The sequence below is a fragment of the Cryptomeria japonica genome, chromosome 1 (genome assembly GCF_030272615.1).
Source record: "Cryptomeria japonica chromosome 1, Sugi_1.0, whole genome shotgun sequence".
NCBI lineage: Eukaryota > Viridiplantae > Streptophyta > Pinopsida > Cupressales > Cupressaceae > Cryptomeria > Cryptomeria japonica.
The window spans coordinates 546,607,225-546,627,836 of NC_081405.1; positions in this window are offsets into that span (position 1 = coordinate 546,607,225).

Consider the following 20,612-nt stretch of genomic DNA (forward strand, 5'->3'; position numbering starts at 1 on the left):
AAATGGATTTGTAAATGTATAGGGGTTTTTGTACTATCATTTGATACTATTATTGAATGTTTTGCATTCATATTCGATACACTTCTATTGGTTTTCCTAAATCTGTTGTAAGTGATTGTTTTAAGGAACTTTTGAGAGTCACAATGCAAATGTAACCCATTTCACTTTATGTAGTTATTGTTTCTTATGTAATGGGTCATTACTGATGTATGTTAATGTCTAATAATAGTTTTTAGTGCAATAAAGATCATTAAGGGGGTGGTTGATACCCTAGGGTGGAGTTTTGCTTGAAAAAAGGGTGCAAGAATGGTGCTATGGTGAAGGTCTGAGAGATCTACCTTAAGGAGTTCCACTTTTTATTATTGAAAGTGTGTAGATATGTTTAAAGCATGGTGTCAGAACCCCTAGTTTTTTGTGGATGAGATTGGAAGGCCTAGATCTAGGAAGCCCTAATTTCATGCACTTTAAAAGGAGGGTTTGGTGGTTGGGCATATGAATGAAAGTAACATAACTTTAAACCTTGAAAATATGTTCATTTTCAACCTAAACTAATACTTTTATGAGGTTTGGTATTATTTTTTCATTAGGTTTCTTTGTAAAAGTGGCCTAATTGTCTTAGTTTCATGTGTAGCAGGGTATTGGTACAAGAAGTTAGTCTGAAGGAGTGATACCTGAGTTTTAAGTATGTTATATTTCTACCAAAAGGGTATCCTAATATGTATTTTTTTTGGTTTATGTTTTGGAGAAATTTGGAGAAAAGTGTCAATTACCCAATCAGGAGGGCTACTAGGGAATGAGCCTAATTTGGACAAATCATGTCTTGGGGTAGAAACCCTATGAAAGGTGAGTGTATAACCTTGAGTTAGGTTGGTGGGGTTTTCTTAAGATCATTGAATATGTTGAGAAGGCCTTGGGAAGAGAAAACCTTGTTTGAAGCCATTGGGTAGGGCTTAGTGAAGATATAGTGAATCAAGAAACCTTAAGTTTTGAAGAAACCATGAAGTGTTTCCAAGTGATTATGGAAGGGCCCATGATGCCTCTACATCACACTCCAATGGTCTTCCCAATCTAAGATCCCAAATCCATCTCCCTGGGTCTATCCAATTAGGGTATACAACAACATATTCTTTATCTTGTTTAGGTAAATTCCTAGATACCCAACCCTCTAATTCAATTATTATTAAGTTATCACTTGCCAATTAAACCATAAAATCTTGATGTGGTTCCTTAGGCCTAGACCCCCTTCCTAGAGGCCTAGTGCTCATAACATAGGTCCAACACATGTAAGATCCCACTCTCCCGACCATGGACAAAGACCATAGAGTAAATACACATCCATGGAACAAAAAAAAACATCATAAAGGATCAGTCAAGATACAAGAACAGCCATAACAAACTGAGAACAATCTGATCGTAAAAGGACACATAAGCCATACTCATGGAAGAGAGCCTTCACCAAATCAACTCAAAAGAAAAGGTAATAATTAATTAAATCCAAAACTGAAATCAAAACCATGTCAAATCCTCTGCAATGAGGTATGGAACATCCCACTGGAATCATACAATCAATCCCTCAACAATGAGGAACTCTCCATCTCGTCAGAGCAACATATCACATATGGAACACCTCAACGGTAAGGCATGAATCCTCTTACCAAAGCACAAGAAATAACATGAAGGATAAAAAAACATCAAATTCAACTTTGAGAATGCCAACATAGACTGCACATGCCTCTAGAGTACTCACACAACCCAAAAAGACCCGAAAACAAGCTAAAAATTGACTTTCTGGGACCCCCAAGTTAGTTCAGTGCTCTTGGTTCCCAAATTAGCACTGCTAATAGGTATGGTAGTGCTTATGGTACTTACCATAGCATTTTTGGTTCATACTATAGAATTTTTGGTCTCCCAGATAGTGTTTCTAGTATTTAGGCTTGCACATGCAATTGCAGAACCCCTTCACCCGTGGTATGTTTTCCAGTGCCCTGGGTGCATACCATGGCACCCTTAGGGTGCAAGATATTTCTTCTAGTAGGTTTTGTAGTTCCCTTGGTTGTTCTTGCAATTATTTTGGCAAGAATGCAGTAAAAGACCCTAAACAGTGATATAGGGCTTAGGTACTAGCATAGGTGGGGGTCAAAAATGGCCCACGTACTGCAACCATAGGATTTGGAAGATCCAATTTATGACTAAGACAACCAAAAACAACATAATCATATTCACTACTAAGAGTTGCATAAAGAAAACCATCTCCCATAGTGCCAAATTTGAGACATATAGGGCTAAAACAACAAGGGAGAGAGAAAACAAGACTACAAACATCATTAGAGACTCAAGAAAGAATTGCAAGGTTCAATTGTAGCCTTTGCATATATTTGGAAGTGTCTGCACATTCAATTATGTAGTCACTAAGAGTCACAAAGAACTCTCAACAACCTAATAGGGAACAAAACACCAAATCAAGCTAAAAACACAGAGAGATTCAAAAAATCAACACAAGGGAGAAACCAAATCAATCTTAGACCAAGATCCATCAAACACAAGAGTAAAAAACATAATAATACACAAAGAATACAGTATTATGCTTCTGACAATTTAATTTTAAAAAATTCAAAACATTAGAATACAATTTTCCCCCATTCAATTCCTTTCAAATAGCAAATAATTTCTGCAAACCATAATTCCAATCTCCCAAAACAATCTTTTCAAAACACAACAGATAATTTCTTCCGAATCAAAATGTTGAGTGTGGGAAAATGAAGCCAACCTGGAAAAAGAAGAAATAAGGTGATATTTGAAGGTGCAATCCAAATTCGAACAAAAATATTTCAACAATCATATCCAAAGCCAAATGCAAGATCTCCAAAAATAAAATCTTTAAGCTCCCAAATTTTTCCAACCCCCGTGAATGCACAGGAAGTCAGATAAATACAAAAATTAAACTCAAAACCATAACACAAGTTGACCAATCAAAATATTTCATAAATCATATATTATACCTAGCTTGTATAGTTTCGAGGCATATATTATTTTCCCAATATAATTTACCTACCAATTAAAAATCAACCAATCACACGCAAGGGTAGGCAATTATATCACAAATGCAATTACTGATAATATAAAGTTTATATAAACATATTCAATAATAATTCATTACGCAAAAAAACCAATTAAATAAATTAAATGAATAAGTCCTTGAAAATAGGATCCTTAATAAATAAAATATAGAATCAAATCACAAATAACAATAAATAATTGAATAAATCCAATAGATCAAGAACCAATAATAATAATCAATTAATAAAGCAAGACAACCCTAAATAAAATAAATAAAACATTCATCAATAAAACAACATAAATAAATAATAAATCAAATAATAGATAAATCATTAAATGATTTTAATTAAATAAATAAACCATTAAAATAATCCATTCTCATCAATAATAAATTTAAATCAATCAATAAACCAATTAAATTAATCCTAATTGGTTAAATAAAATCTCACAATAAAATTATTATCCAAAAATAATCAGATAAATATCTAAATTAAACAAATAAACAATAACCACACTACACCAAATAAATAAGTCATCTTACGCACCCTAACCTCAACTTACACCCTGGCGCAACCAACAAGGTACACAACTGATGAGGGAACAACCCGAGAAACAAAAAAACACAATAAATTATAATTAAAAGACTCAAAAGATTTTATTATTGTTATCTGCAACATGCGAATTACAAATATGCTAATATGCAAATACAACAACTTACAAAGTTTTCTGGAAAACCCTTACAATAAAAAAACACAACTCCCAAACTGACTCTTCGAAAAAAAACATCCCAAAAACTCCAACAACTAACTTGATAACTCAATGATGAATAGTTAGTACCAAACAGGTACTGAGAGGGGGGGTGAATCAGTACAGACAAAAACACTTTCTTCTAACCGGTTAGACAGTAAACACTAGAAATGAACACTAACACTAGTCTGAAATAGACTACAACCGATAAAGCTAAGAATGACTATGACAAGCATTAACCGGTTGACACTTATCTTTTCATACAATCTAATACTTCATTTCCATTTCACCCTAGTGCATGAACATGTAATCTATCATCAAAATATATAAATAGTTAGATCAACATGATTTACCTTTAGACACAAATCACTTGAACCATGACAAGAAAAACATCACACATGACACACAGATTTTTCACGTGGAAACCCAACTGGGAAAAACCACGGTGGGGATGAATACCCACAAGCTATTTTGAACTCTTTAGAAGTCCGCTCTATTAGGAGCCTTGTCTAGTTAAGGACTGATACAATAGGTTCTGTTAGGAACCGATCCTGTTTGGGATCACCCGGTTAAGGGATGGCTAAAATACCCAGTTAAGGGTTAAACCTTGTTAACGGTTACCTTGTTAGAGGATTTCAAGAACTCAATGAATTTGAGTCACCCTGTTAAAGGATTTATAGTAAGCTGGTTAGAGCTACCCTGTTAAGGGATTTTCCAACTGTTGAGGTGGTTACAGATCAACTATTATTACAATGATTTGGTAACAACACTCAATGCCAATGCAAATCCACTTCAGTTCCTCTTCTCCTTCTGTACTTACACTCTACAGGTATCAATCCTCTTATTCGGTATGGCAAGAATCATGTATCTCTGAACTTAGATACACACACCACATTTGCCAACAACTTTAGAAAGAAACACAACATTGACCTTATAGGAAATAGATAGGTCGGTATCATAAACCCTGAACCCTAAAATTTTTAGGTTAGGCAATTCAAATGGTTCAATCCTGACCGTTGAGCATATTGCATTAAATGCAACCATCTTGAATTGATCTCAAGAAATTCTCCATTGTTCGTTCTCCACCACTTTCATGGTGGCTGATAACCCATCATGTGTTTTCATCATTTATAGACTTCACACATTCTCGAGGTAGATAGGAACAATCTCCTTCATGCCAGATCCTTCACGCACACAAGACTGGCATGGCAACACGATCTGTTCTTCGTTACAATGCTAACTCATCATACAAAGTCACACAGGCTTGAAGTACTCCAACTGGAAACCCTGAAGTTGAGACTACCAACCGGTAGTCATACAAAGCTTCCATAAACCGGTTCCCATAACCACATGCCGGTTCACTTTGAACAAATACACCACTTCACTTTGGTACATATACCGGTTCACAATGTTATACCGAATCTCACATATATCGGTTCACAATGTTATACCGAATCTCACATATACCGGTTCTCTTTTCTACAGCATATTGACATCAATGACAACATACAATATCATCATGTTCTCATACCGGTTCACATAATGCCAACAATCTCCCCCTTTGGCGTTGATGGAAATATACAAAGATATCTCTCCGCTTCACTTCTTCTCCCCCAATTTATGCAGATATCTTCTTCGCTTCACTTCTTCTCCCCCTTTGACAACAATGCCAAAGTAGAGGTACAAGCTTTCCTGTTCCATTATGCTGCTCCCCCTGAGGAGTAGCATCCTTCAACACATCAATCCGAAAAAAAATTTGACTATGTGATACCTGACTAATGTGGAGCATATACCTTTAGTTCACCTCCTGAAGGGGCAACACCCCTAATTCACCTCTTAAATACATAAATGTAGCCTTTGGGAGAGGCTTGGTGAATATGTTTGCTAATTGCTCCTTACTGGAAACATTTTCCAGTGCAATCTCTTTGTTCTGAACCTTTTCTCTCAAGAAATGATACTTAAGCTCAAAGTGCTTGGTTCTAGAATGTAAAACCGGATTCTTGGAGATGTTAATTGCACTAGTATTGTCATAGAATATACTTATTAGTTCAGATACAGGAACTTTGAAGCCATTTAATACATGCTTCATCCAAATTGTCTTAGTGTAGTTCATGAAGGCTGCAACATACTCTGCTTTTGTTGTAGACTGAGAGATACAACTCTGCTTCTTACTCATCCATGAGACCAGTCTACCACCAAGAAGGAATGCACCACCGGTTGTTCTCTTTCAGTCGTCCACATTACCTACCCAATCAGAATCTATGAATACTTTCAAGTTGAAATCCTTGCTATATGGATACCACAATCCATAATAAATAGTTCCCTTCATATACCTAAAAATCCGCTTGACTGCAACCAAGTGGGATTCTCTTCGACTTTTCTGGAACCTTGCAGTAATGCCAATTGCATGTGCAATATCTGGTCTACTATGCACTACATAATGCAGCTTACCAATCATTGATCAGTATTCCTTCTCATTAACCAATGCTGAGTCATCCTCTTTGGATAGTTTACAACCAGTCACCATCGGTGTACCAACCGGTTTACTATCTTCCATGCCAAAGGTCTTCAACACCTCTTTGACATACTTGGACTGAGTGATAAAGATTCCATCTTTCATCTGTTGAATGTGCAGTCCAATGAAGAACTTAATCTCCCCTATGAGTGACATCTCAAACTCTTTCATCATCTCATCTGCAAACTCATGACTCATCTTGTCATCTCCACCAAAGATAATGTCATCAACAAATACCTCATAGATCAAGATCTGATCTTCTTTAGATTTCAGGTAGATATTGCTATCTTTGCTTGTTCTCTCAAATCCAATCTTCACAAGATAGGAGTGTAGGCATTCATACCATGCTCTAGGTGCCTGCTTTAGACCATATAAGGCTTTATGTAGCCTACACACCATGTCACTATTTTAAGATAGGGCAAACCCATCTGGTTGCTCTATATACACCTCCTCTTCAAGTATTCCATTTAGGAATGCAGATTTTACATCCATTTGGTATACCTTGAATCCTTTAAAAGTTGCATATGCAAGAAGCATACGAACTCCTTCCAATCTGGCTATAGGAGAAAAGGTTTCTCCATAGTCTTCTCCTTCTTCTTGAGCATGTCCTTTACACACCAGTCTGGCTTTGTTTCTAATCACTATACCATCCTCATTAAGCTTATTTCTGAAAACCCATTTGATACCTATAACATTTTTATGCTCTGGTCTGGATACCAAAGACCATGTACCATTTCTCTCTATCTGGTCAAGTTCCTCCTCGATTGCCTTGATCCAGTCTTCATCTTTATGTGCTTCTTTGAATGATTTAGGCTCAAATTCAGAGATCATACATGAGTTTTCTCTAATCTTTCTTCTTGTAAGGATTCCTACATCCTTAACTCCTATGATCTGCTTAGGATCATGATTTAGCTTGACATACCAAGGAATGGTCTTAACTGATTCCTCTTGATTTTCTTCTTCATCCTTATCTCCATTAGTATCAGCATCTACATCTACCGGTGTAGGACTACTGTTACTAGTACTTGGTTGACTAGCAACCGGTTCCCAGAAGGTTAGTACCGGTTCATCTCTTACTTGCTTACTGCCGGTTTCCTTAGGTTTTCCAGAGTTTTCATCAACTCTAACATTGATGCTTTCCATAATTCTCTGAGTCCTATTGTTGAAACATTTGAGAGCTTTGCTCTTGGTGGAATATCCTAGGAATATTCCTTCATCACATTTTGCATCGAACTTGCTCTGATGTTCACTCCTCTTGATATAACATTTGCTACCAAACATTCTAAAGTAGCTTACTATTGGTGTCTTACTGGTCCAATACTCATAAGGAGTCTTATCTTTTCCTTTCTTAATGAGTACCCAGTTCATTGTGTATACTACAGTGCTCACCGCTTCTCTCCAAAAGGTGTGAGCAACTTTTCCTTGGATCAGCATGGTTCTAGCTGCCTCAACCACAGTTCAGTTGTTTCTCTCTGCTAAGCCATTTTGTTGTGGAGTCTGTGGGGCAGATAGTTTCCTCTTAATGCCATTCTCTTCACAATATTTGTTGAATTCACCGGAAGTGAACTCCCCTCCTTGATCAGTTCTAAGGTACTTGATCCTTTTACCACTTTCCTTCTCCACTAATGCTTTGAAATCTTTGAACTTTCCAAAAGCTTTAGACTTATCTTTCTAGAATGTGACCCACAACATTCTTGAGCAATCATCAATAAGAATCCTGAAGTACCTATCACCCTGCAAACTCCTAGTTTTCATAGGACCACACAAATCAGTATGCACATGATCAAGTAAATTGTCTGCTATGAAAGATTTACCTTTAAAAGTTGAGGAAGATATTTTTCCCAGTTGACATTCTCTGCACAAAGGATTTTCCGGTTTGCTCAGCATCGGCAATCCTCTGACTACCTTGGTCTTACTGGCCTTCACAATGTTATCAAAGTTTACATAGTAGAGTCTCCTATGCCATATCTAGCTATCATCAAATTTAGCCATAAGACATGTACTTACATTTGCATTCAGCTGAAATAAGTTACCGTTGGTCTGCATACTGGTGGCCATCAATTCACCATTCTTTCCTTTGATTATGCACACTCCATTCTTGAATTCTAGAGTGAGTCCACTATCATTCAGCTGGGCAACACTCAGAAGGTTGTGTCTAAGACCATCAACCCAATACACATTGTCAACACTACTCTGTCCATTCAGAGAGATGGACCCTCTCCCTTTGACCATACATGGTGCATCATTACCAAAGCGAACCACACCACCATCATACTCTTCCAAAGATAGAAAATTTCTCTGGTCACCAGTCATTTGGTGAGAGAAGCCACTGTCAATAATCCACTCATTGGAATTATCAAAGCGGGAGACAAGAGCCTTCTTGTCTGAAACCTCTTCCTTGACAGCAACAAACACAATATCTTCATTTTCTTCATCTTTTGATTCCTCATCTATGACACCTTCATCAATTGCCACAAAATAGTTTCTCTGGTTTCCTCCTTTGAATTTCTTGAACCTTTCCAATTTGTCCTTGTTGTCACCATTAGGACAGTTTATAGCAATATGTCCTATTTGGTTACAAGAAAAGCATTTCAAAGGGACCTTACCTCTATATTTACCGATTCCTTTAGGAAGTTTCCTAGCAAGAAGAGCTTCAAATTCAATTAGAATCTCCTCATCATCCATTTCTCTACTCTGTCTTGGTTCACCACTGGTGCTTTCTTCTTTTCCTTTTCTAGATGGTACAACAGAAGCTTTAAAACTGATTTAGTCTTTTGAGCACTGCCATCAAAACTATTTAGTTCATAGGTTGTCAACTTTGCAATGATAGAGTCTAGGGATACCTTAGTCTTGTCTATTGATCTCAACTCCTGAATAGCTGTAACCCTTATTGCATAGACCGGTAACAAGGATCTCAAGACTTTGCTTACAACAGTGGAGTCTTCTATTTTGCCTCCTGCACTCTTGATTTCTCCAACAACAGTTTTGATTCTTATTCCATATTGTTGAATGGTCTCTCCTTCACCCATCCGCATGTCTTCAAACTTACCCCTAAGGCTTTCTTCTTTAGCCTGTTTTACATGCTCATCTCCACCATAGATATTTTCAAGAGTATCCCATACTTCTTTTTGGATTTACTTTATCTTGGACATCAATAAACTCAATGTCAAATAAACTGCTAATTAGGGCTTCCATGACTTGCCCATTCTCCTGCATCTCTCTCTTTTGGTCATCGGTACGAGTACCGGTAGGGGAAACATAAGCATTCTCAACATATCTCTAGTGTTGAGCACCCATGCTTCTGATGTATATCTTCATTCTGTCTTTCCATATATTGAAATTCTCTTTGTTGAACTTTGGACCTTCCCTCTTCATCATTACAATAGGATCTTTCCCTCAAGCGGTTAAGCTTACAACACAGAGGACCTGGAGGATGCTCTGATACCAATTGATAACTCAATGATGAATAGTTAGTAGCAAACCAGTACTGAGAGGGGAGGGTGAATCAGTACAGAAAAAAACACTTTCCTCTAACCGGTTAGACAGTAAACACTGCAAATGAACACTAACACCAGTTTGAAATAGAGTACAACCGATAAAGCTAAGAATGACTATGACAAGCATTAACCGGTTGACACTTATCTTTTCATACAATCTAATACTTCATTTCCATTTCACCCTAGTGCATGAACAGGTAATCTATCATCAAAATAGATAAATAGCTAGATCAACATGATTTACCTTCAGACACAAATCACTTAAACCATCACAAGAAAAACATCACACATGACACACAGATTTTTCACGTGGAAACCCAACTAGGAAAAACCATGGTGAGGATGAATACCCACAAGCTGTTTTGAACTCTTTAGAAGTCCACTCTATTAGGAGCCTTGTCTGGTTAAAGACTGATACAATAGGTTCTATTAGAAACCGATATTGTTAGGGATCACCCGATTAAGGGATGGCTAAAATACCCGATTAAGGGTTAAACCCTGTTAAAGGTTACCTTGTTAGAGGATTTCAAGAACTTAGTGAATTTGAGTCACCCTGTTAAAGGATTTATAGTAAGCTAGTTAGAGATACCCTGTTAAGGGATTTTCCAACATTTGAGGTGGTTAGAGATCAATAGGTATTACAATGATCTAGTAACAGCACTCAATGCCAATGCAGATCTATTTTAGTTCCTCTTCTCCTTCTACACTTACACTCTATAGGTATCAATCCTCTTATTTAGTCTGGCAAGAATCATGTATCTCTATGCTTAGATACACACACCACATTTGCCAACAACTTTAGAAAGAAACACAACATCAACCTTATAGGAAACAGATAGGTCGGTAGCATAAACCCTGAACCCTAAACTTTTTAGGTTAAGCAATTCAAATGGTTCAATCCTAACCATTGAGAATATTGCATTAAATGCAACCATCTTGAATCGATCTCAAGACATTCCCCATCATTCGTTCTCCACTGCTTTCATGGCGGCTATTAACCCATCATGCATTTTCACCATTTACAGACTTTGCACATTCTCGGGGTAGATAGGAACAATATCCTTCATGCAAGATCCTTCATGTGCACAAGACTAATGTGGCAACATGATTTGTTCTTCGTTACAATGCTAACTCATCATACAAAGTCACACAGGCTTGAAGTACTCCAACCAGAAACCCTGAAGTTGAGACTACCAACCAGTAGTCATACAAAGCTTCCATAAACCGGTTCCCATAACCACATGCCGATTCATTTTGAACAAATACACCACTTCACTTTGGTACATATACCAGTTCACAATGTTATACCAAATCTCACATATACCAGTTCACAATGTTATACCGAATCTCACATATATCGGTTCTCTTTTCTGCAGCATATTGACATCAATGACAACATACAATGTCATCATGTTCTCATACCAGTTCACATAATGCCAACATAACTCACAAGTTTCATCAATGAGTCCTAAATATCCTTTTCCCATCTTGGAGCCAAAATTACAATTGGCGAACAATTGCCAAAACATTAAATTGGAAATATGAAAATACAGCCAGATTCAAAAATTGAAACTTTCCAAAAAATTGTGCAACTTCGGGTAGCCATAACTTTTGATTTGGGAATCGGATTTACGATCCATTTGAAGCATCGAAAATCTCTCTGAGTGTATAATATGCTAAGAATCCATTCTGCCAATTCCCGCCATTTTCAGGCCCATTCGACACTATTTAATGCCTCAAATCTGACTTGGAATTCTTTTTTCAAGTTTTTTAGTAAATTAAAAATTTAATAACTTTTAAACCATTAATTATTTTGACCTGATTCTTTCGCCAATGAGATTATTTTCCCTTAATGTTCCTATAAATTTTAGGCTCCATCTACCTTCAAATAAAAACCTACTATTTTTGGCAATCGGCAAGAAAAAGCAGCTTGACAATTCTGAGAGTTGGAATCTCTTATTCGTCCAAATGGCTATCCAGAATTACAAGAAAATTAAAGAAAACAAAAACAAAAAGAAATATTTTTGGGTGATACAGGATTGCCCTTACACCATCAGATGCTCCTGCATCAATAACTTAGACCTAGAGTGTGTGAGGGAAACTATGTCATCTCTGACAACTTGCCATTGGGATAAGGACACGCTTAGACCCATGGAGCTAGGTGGAGTCGATGTCCAGTACCTGCAAACCTACATCAACACTAAACATAATATATACAATACATATAAATCATGATAAACAGGGATGTGATAGAGAATCATGATGACATATCATGCTTGTAATGAGTGATATGACATTGTCTCTACTCACAAAGACAGTCACACATAATAAAATCAAACATCACATAGAATCATAATCATGAAATAGGGCCAGTATCATGTCATAAGTCATATAATCCACATGATCAATGATCACATATAAATCCATGAATCACATAAATCCATCCATCAAGGTAATATCATGTACCAACATCCATAAGAAACATCAAAATGTCACATGTCATATAATAGGTCTAGCATCAGCAATCACATAAATCTCCAAAACATGATGATTCATATCAAGTAATCATAAATACATATAGAGTCCTAGTATTAATGTTACCATATAAGATAGAAAAAGAGTCATAAATAACCATCCAAGTATTCATCGTAAGTCTAAATAAGTCTATCGATATGCAAAACAAAATGCAAGTCTAGGAGGGACACTTCATCATGCCCCCCTTTGCCTAGGCTTACTCCCTGAAGCCTCAAAACAAATAGGGGTATAACTCTCTCATCCCCACAGAATCCTCCCAAGTCATCGAAGAATCATCATTTGGCTCCCATTGGACCCTTACCTTCTCTACATCCTGGCCCTTGAGGGTCAGCCCCCGACCCTAAAGAATGCATATGGGCTCCAGAGAAAGTTGACCGTCCTCTACCTATAATGAATGCAAATCCAAAACATGTGTCACATCAATAAAGTAAGGCCTCAAAACTGATACATGAAACACATCATGGATGTGGGACAAGTTGGGTGGAAAGGCTAGGTGATAAGCTACAGGACCAATCCTCTCCAAAATCTCAAATGGTCCAACGAAGCGAAGCGCCAACATAGAACCTTTTCCATATCGGATATGAATCTTTCATGGATGCACTCTCAAAAACACCATGTCACCCAATGAAAACTGACAATCCACCCGAAGAGTATCTTCATATTTCTTTTGTCTATCATGCACACCCACCACATGCTCTCTAATACACCGCACCTGCTGCTCCAAATCCTGGAACATCTCTAATCCAAGAAGCTCTCTACCCTCTAATTTGTCCCAACTCAAGGGTGTACACCATGGGAAACCTTATAACACCTGGAAAGGAGACATACTGATTGAGCTACGATAACCATTATTATATGTGAACTCAACCAAATAAATGTACTCTTCCCATCTAGACTGTTGATCCATGGTGTACATCCTCAACATGTCCTCCAACACCTAGTTAACCCTCTTTGTCTAGCCATCTATCTTTCGATGATATGTTGAACTAAGTTTAGTTGTGCTCCTAAATCATGTTGAAGGGCTCTCCAAAATGTTGAAGTGAACACTAGATCATGATCCGATATGATCCGTCGAGGAATACCATGTAATCTCACTATCTTCTCCATGAATATATGAGCCACTGACTCTGTTGTGTAAGATGATCTAACTGGAAATAAATGAGCCACCTTAGTCAACATATCAATGGTGACCATAATAGCATCATGACATCGTGAAGACATAGGCAAGCTGACAATGAAGTCTATAGATATGATGTCCTATTTCCACTCCATAATCAGATTCGACCGCAACAAACCTACTAGGTGTCGGTGCTCTGCCTTCACCTATTGATACTCTAAGAAACATGATACATAATCTGTTATGTCTCTCCTTATACCTGCCCAATGATATATTTGTCACAAATCTGTGTGCATCTTCTTGACACCAGGATGTGCCGAGTAAGGTGCATGATGAGCCTCTGATAGAATCAATGCTCAAAGAACATCCAAAGGTGGAACATAGATACACCCCATATGACAAAGAAGGCCATCAGACTCCAATGAATATCGTGTATACCTGCCATCTAAAGGCCTCCCTGAAGAAATCTTCTCTCAAACTTCCTAATACCAAGCATCTGATGAAAGTGAACTAAGGATACGGCTCCTCAAATCAACACTGAGAACTATTGTTCACACCTCATGTCTCCTGCAGCTCAATGCATCTGCTACTACATTCTCCTTACCCTATATATACTTCACCTTGAAGTCATACTCACACAAAAACTCCATCCAACACTACTTTCTGGTATTCAGATTCAGCTACGTAAAGATATACTACAAACTGCGATGATTGCTATGCAACTCGAATCAATTCCCAAGAATGAAATGTCCCCACCTAACGAATGCATGAACAACTGTCGCTAACTCTAAATTATGAGTGGGATAGTTCAACTCATGATCCTTGAGTTTATGCAACTCATATGAAATCACATGTTCATCCTACATGAGAATTTCTCTTAGGCCCTCCAAAAATGCATCTGTGCATACCACAAATTCACCCAAAGGATCTGAAATTGCTAGAATAGGTGCACTGGTCAAACACTCCTTCAAAATCTGAAAAAGATGTCTCACACCGCTATGACCAAATGAACTTCTTCCCTTTTCTCTAAAGAGAAGTAATAGGATGTGCAATCCTAGATAAATCCTAAATAAACCACTGATAATAGCCTGCAAGACCCATACAGCTATGTACCTCACCCACAATAGTGGGTGTTGGCCAATCCACAATCACCTAGATCTTAGAGGGATCAACTGCGATACCCTCTCCTGAAATAAAATGGCCAAGGTATTTCACCTCAGACTGAAAAAATCACACTTCATCACATTGGAATACAACTAATTTTCATGGAGGCACTGTAAGACCAGCCGCATATGCTCCTCATGCTCCTCTTCTATCCTTGAATAAATCAAAATATCATCTATAAACATAAGATCAAATCTGTCAAGATAGGTCCTTAACACTCCATTCATAAAACTCATGAAAACCGATGGAGCATTTGTCAACCCAAAAGGCACTACTGTAAACTCATAATGGCCATACCTCATGCAGAAAGCTATACAATGAATGTTTGCCTCATGTATCAATAACTGATGATATCCTGACTTGAGGTCTATCTTAGAAAAGACCTTCGCATCCTTAATCTGATCAAATAAATCATCAATCCTTGGTAAAGGATAACAGTTCTTCACTGTCACCTTATTGAACTATCTATAATCAATGCACAACCGAAGAGACCCATCCTTCTTCTTTACAAACAACACCGGCACACCCCATGAAGGTTAAACACTAGGCTAGATGAATCCCTTTGCCAACAACTCCTCAAGATGTAATCTCAACTCACTCAGCTCTTCAGTGGTCATGTGATAGGGAGTCTTAGATATAGGCTCTTCTCCTGGAATCAAGTCTATCCTAAAATCAATGTCATTCTTAGGCTGCATACCTGGAATCTTACTTGGGAACATATTTGAGAACTCCTGCAAAATAGGATGATGAGAAAAGACATCATCTCGACTCTCACCCTCATCCAAATCATTCACTCTAACTATAAGAAGCTGACAACCCTTGCACAGGCAATGCTTCATCTGCATCATGGAAATTGTGCAAAGAGAAATAGGTCATTGAATACCTACTACCTCCACACTCTTCCCGCTATCATCCAAACACTGCACTCTCTTACCCTGATAATCAATCTTAGCCTAGTGAGACTCAAGCCAATCCATACCTAACACCACTCCATAGGATCCCAAAGATAAAACATGAAGATCCACCATGGTAGAGAGCACACCCATCTCCAGAACATGACCATGCACAAGGGAATCTATGACCACCTTAGACCCTATGGCCAACTCAACCTGCCACCTATCAACATGCTTTTCCACAGTAAGCCCACATCTCTCTACTAAAAAAGGAGAAATAAAAGAATCAGAACCACCTGAATCAAACAATATCGAGAAAGAGATACCACCTATCTCACCTATAGTCTCAATAGTCGTACCCTAATGCTCGGCCTGATGGTTATCAACTGCCACAAAACACAATGGGATCTATCTGCATCACCAACTGTAGGCTTCAAATCTATTGGCCTCTATCCTAACATCTATGTGGATCTATGAGGGCAATGAGATGCATAATGACCCTGCTGCCCACATGTGAAACAATTCCCTCTACTAAATCCTCGAGCAACCGGAAGTGCACTAGACTAGTGCACACTGCCTCTAGTAGACTATTGAAAACTCTATGTTGGTTGGGAGGGAACTAAAATCCTATCATGCTTCATGTCGTGATCTTTTTCCTACTGAGATCTAGCACCTCAAGAGATGCTCTAACTTTGTGCAAACTTTGTCCAAGCTCGTTGTCTACTTAAGAAAGCCAAAGGACAATTCCTAGCAAAGGTTGAACCCTGTGACTGAGTACCCCTCACATCTGCTCATGTAGCCGGGGCACTGATAGATCTTGTAACTGATGATCCTTCTACTAACAACTTCTCCTCAACTAATCATTCCTTCTCCATAGCTACCTCCATCGATGTGGTCGTTAAGACCTCTAACAAAATGTTGTACAAGCATCACATTATCGTCTGCTATACTAGAATAATGTCTAAGCTCATATAATCTCCTCTCATACTGCTCAACTGTCATATTCAACTGCCTCAAATCATGGAACTCGTCATCCCTATGCTGCCTCCAAATACCTGACAAGAAATGAGCACAAAAATGCTTAAGGAACAACTCCCACAATATAGTTGCAATTTCCAAATGGAGCTTCTGCTCCTCCATACGCCACCAAGTGGAAGCAAAATATCAAAGATGCATAATCACACACCTGGCCTTGGTGTTACTACCATATAGATGCATGGAAAAACACCTACCCAAATCAAGCAACCAAGTCTCCGCCTCTAATCCACTGCTAGAATCATCAAAAGTAGAGGGATGATACCTAATGAGATCTCTCATATGACCTACCACAACTACATCCTAATCCACTACAACACCCACTCTCCAATGAGGTAAACATGAACTCTCCCTCTCATGCTTCTCATACTCAACTCTATCCTCATTATTAGAATGATGAGACTCCTCCTATCAATTCTCCTCTTGATCTGGTCCTAAACGCTCTGGGAGATTCTAAAGTGCAGTAACTAACTGAGGTATTGCATCATCACTTCACTGATTGTGCTATTGCTATTGCTCATGGTGTGACTTTGTAGAAGCCTCGGGGCCAGGATTCTAATGAGTACCCATATGACCACCGTGACCACATCCTTGACCTCTACCTCTAGCAAGCATCTTGTCTAACCAAGATGCAAAAAGAAACTATGAGCTAGAATCTAGGGCAACAAAATAAAGATTAACAAGTAGGGATATACCATTGGGCTACCCCATGTTGAATGTGAAATCTCACACAATAGGCTCATATGAAACTAGATTACCCAGTGTATGAACATGGGCTCTGATACTAGATGTAATGCCTACCAAAATACCATAGAGAAATAATCTAAAATCTACTAACAAAGAGGAGATAATTTATTTTTTTAAACATCCATTACTCTAAGTTATCATTATCAATACATAAATGCAACTTAACTAACTACAAATTCACATAAAACAATATGCACGTGACCATATATCTATATTACGCAAGCGGAAATAGATCATTTAAAACATCATTATAATCTCCAAATATAGTATTGCCAACATAACCATTCCCTAGGATATCTTAACGCCACTACTTGACATCATCTTTACCTAGAACTTATCCATATAAATGATCACATTCTATTACCCAATTAGCCATTTACTTTTCATGTAACTAGAATAACATTAACACGCATATATAACTCATTCACACATTACTTCCTATAGAAAGCATTTTATATTAACTATACCATTCCATCTAAATAACAACTATTTATTCAAATAAAATCAAGACAACTACTGTATCTTTTCTATCATTCATCCATAGGTTCACATTGTACAAATCTATTCATAAAGAAAAATGCAACAAAAATGCACATAAGCTATCTCTTTTCTTTCTCACATAGCATTCATAACTCCTATTACATAAAGAATATCCATTACATCAAGGAATGATCAAGGTACTTTTCCCTAATCTTTACATCAGGTCCTATTACAATATCATTTATAAATGCATAGAGGTACTTTCTATAGAGATACATCATCTCTTTTACATATACCATCATCATGATATAATGTATTCTTTCTCATGTCAATAGAAATCAACTTTGAAGAATAATCTCATGAAGAATCCAAGAATCCAAATCATGCACGCTAGCATCCAAGAAGAGGAATATCCCAATGGAAGAAGGTATCAAACCACCCGGCCATGTGGAACCAAATAAGAACCACCCCCCATGCTAGGAGATGACATAAGGTTCCAACTCACACTCATGAACTAAGCTGGCACCTATCAACAAAGGATAAAAAATGACTTCACAAGACTTCAACATAAGAATACAACATCAAGTGCATCACATGGCTAAATCAAAGCAATCAACCTCCAGAGGCAAAATCATCAAAGCATAGCATATGGAGAATGGATACATGTGGGGCAGAGTGTCATCACATTCTAACCTCGTGTGCCTCCATCTCCACCTTGGAGTCACTCAAGGGATATCGGGTATACCGCTCCAATGGTCTTCCCAATCTAAGATATCAAATCCATCTCCCTGGTCTATCCAATTGGGGTATACAACAACATATTCTTTATCTTGATTAGGTTAATTCCTAGATACCCAACCCTCTAATTCAATTATTATTTTTATCACTTTCCAATTAAATCATAAACTCTTGATGTGGTTCCTTAGGCCTAGACCCCCTTCCTAGAGGCCTAGTGTTAATAACCTAACTCCAACACATATAAGAGACCACTCTCCCAACCATGGACCAATACCATAGGGTAAATACACATCCATAGAACATAAAACATCATCATGAATACTCAATAAAGATACAAGAACAATGATAACAAACTAAGAACAATCTTATCGTAAAAGGACACATAAGCCATACTCGTGGAAGAGATCCTTCACCAAATCACCTCAAAAGAAAGGCTAATCATGAATTCAATGCAAAAGTAAAATCAAAACCATGTCAAATCCTCTACAGTGAGGCATGGAACATCCCACCAGAATCATACAATCAATCCCTCAACAATGAGGAACTCTCCCTCTAGTTGGAGCAACATATCGCATATGGAACACCTCAATGGTAAGGCATGAATCCTCTTATCGAAGCAAAAAAAACAAAATGAAGGATAAAAACACATCAAATTCAACTCCGAGAATGCCAACACAGACTACACATTCCTCTGGAGTACTCACACAACCCAAAAAGACCCTAAAACAAGCTAAAAATTGACTTTCTGGGACCCCTAGGATAGTTCAGTACCATTGGTTCCCATATTAGCACCCCTAGTATGTATGGTAGTGCTTCTGGTACTTACCATAGCATTTGTGGTTCATACTGTAGCATTTTTGGTCTCCCAGATAGTGTTTCTAACATTTAGGCTTGAACATGCAGTTGCAGGACCCTTGCACCTATGGTATGTTTCCCAGTGCCCTGGGTGCATACCATGGCACCCCTAGGGTACAACATAGTTCTCCTAGTAGGTCCTGTAGTGCCCTTGGTTATTCTTGTAATGATTTTGGTAAGAATATAGTAAAACACTCTAAATAGTGACATCGAGCTTAGGTACTCGCATAGGTGGACTAAGGGGTCAAAAATGGCCCATGTACTACAACCATAGGGTCTAAAAGATCCAATTTTTGACTAGGAAAAATTAAAAAAAACATAAGCATATTCACTACTAAGAGTTTCATAAGGAAAACCATCTCCCACAGTGTCAAATCTGAGACATAGGGGGCTAAAACAACAAGGGAGAGAGAGAACGGGACTGAAAACATCATTAGGAGACTCAAGTAAGAATTTCAAGGTTCTACCTATGTTTGGAAGTGTCTGCACATCCAATTGTGCAGTCACTGAGGGTCACAGAGAACTCTCAGCAACCCAATAGGGAAAAAACACCAAATCAAACTCAAAACATAGAGAGATTAAAACAATCAACACAAGGGAGAAACCAAATCAATCTCAAACCAAGATCCATCAAACACAAGAGCCAAAAACATAATCATACACAGAGAATACAGTATTATGCTTCCAACAATTCAATTTTCAAAAATTCAAAGCATTGGAATGCAATTTTCCCCCATTCAATTCCTTTCAAATAGCAAATAATTTCTGCAAACCATAATTCCAATCTCCCAAAACAATCTTTTCAAAACATAGCAAACAATTTCTTCTGAATCAAAATGCCTCATGTGGGAAAATGAAGCCAACTTGGGGAAAAAAGAAGAAATAAGGTGAAATTTGAAGGCGCAATCCAAATTATAGCAAAACTATTTCAACAATCAAATTCAAAACCAAATGCAAGATCTCCAAAACCAAAATCTTCAAGCTCTTGAATTTTTCCAACTCCCATAAATGCACAAGAAGTCGGATAAATACAAAAATTAAACTCAAAATCATAACACAAGCCGACCAATCAAAATATTTTATAAATCATATATTATACCTAACTTGTATAGTTTTGAGGCATATATTATTTTCCCAATATAATTTACCTGCCAATTAAAAATCAACCAATCACATGCAAGGGTAGGTAATTATATCACAAATGTAATTACCGATAATATAAAGTTTATATA